This window comes from Pteropus alecto, unplaced genomic scaffold (genome assembly GCF_000325575.1).
Source record: "Pteropus alecto unplaced genomic scaffold, ASM32557v1 scaffold189, whole genome shotgun sequence".
Lineage (NCBI taxonomy): Eukaryota > Metazoa > Chordata > Mammalia > Chiroptera > Pteropodidae > Pteropus > Pteropus alecto.
The window spans coordinates 4,254,755-4,256,200 of NW_006442117.1; positions in this window are offsets into that span (position 1 = coordinate 4,254,755).

Consider the following 1,446-nt stretch of genomic DNA (forward strand, 5'->3'; position numbering starts at 1 on the left):
AAGAAATAACGCATGTTTATTATGCAAGTTTAAACAGAACCTTCAGAAGCAAATCGATCCACGTGAGAGGATGCTCATGACGATGACATTCATAGTGCAAACGCTGTGGGCTTAACGTCCGTCTGGAGCCAGTGTCGTCCACCGACAACGCCACCCATCGTGAACCCGACGTCGTGAGCTTCTCCCTTTCTTTCCACCACCGTGACCAGCTGCTGATTAAGGACTTCTCGTCAGGCCATTTTTTAATATCAAAGCTGAAGCAATATCCATTCAGGGACTTCATCGGTTGCATCAGAAAACACGGCTGATAAAATCAGTCACTCCATTTTGAGTCCTTTTAAGTGTAATGCTAATCTTTACAAATAAAAAGGCAGAATTCAAAATGGGAGCGAGGGTCATTTCGCGAACATCGGAGCTCTTTTATTACAAGTCTGCTTGTTAATTTTAGAATTGTGAAACTGCTCTGATTAAACTATTTAACTAACGTTCTCACCCTCTGCTTTCTGCACTGCACTTGTAACCGGGATGCATCACGAAACACTGAGCACGTAGCGGGAACAGGGTCCGGGGCAGCCCAGCGCCATCGAGCCTGCCACGCGGTCGGGTTTCCTGCTCCAGGTTTGCCGCGTTTATGAATCTGGAATCTCAGCGATACCGTCATTTTGACCTCCCCACCCCCCCAACCCCCGCCCGGTCATTTCCCTGTTTTGGGGTCCTCCAGATTTCTTGAGAACCACGAATGACAGGAACATTATTATCTCCAAATCGTTCAGATTTTACACAGCTCTCATTTTAGGAAACTCGGGGCGAATCCACGTCTCTGGAATAACGGGGATCTGTCTTCCGAGAGAATGTGAGGGAGGACAGTACGCCAGCGAGTGGTGTATTAAACACTCAAACGCTGAGGGTCGCGTGCCGAGGGCTGCGCTGGGTGTGACATCTGTCATTTCTCAGCTCATCCGCACGACGTCATAGCTGTAGGAACTCGGCTTCGCGTTTATCTTTTTGTTGGGGTGAAGGAATCTATTTGGCCACCCCGGGAGTTTCTGAGCCCACTCAGGGAGGTGAGCTCGCTTTCTGAGGAGTCCGAATAAAATAAATCAGGTCAGCTCCATAAAACATCAAAGAACACTGTCCCCTTTGCCAGGAGACACTGCAGAGGAAGCGAACAATGGAGAGGAATAAATTTTTAGGACATAAAATCTGACAGATTCAGGTCTTCAATTTATAATGCGAGAGCCGCGTTCACAGGAAATGACAGTGCAGGTGAGAGGTGAGGGAAGGTCCCCGCTGTCCCCCGAGTTTCACAGACTCTGCTGGACTCTCCTGACTGCTGGCTGTCCATCCCTGGGAGGTGACGGTGTTCGGGGAGCACGGGGAAGGGGGCTCCCCTCTGCCGGGGCACTCGGGGTGTCGGCGTTGGTGGGAGTGAAGGCGCGGGCCGGG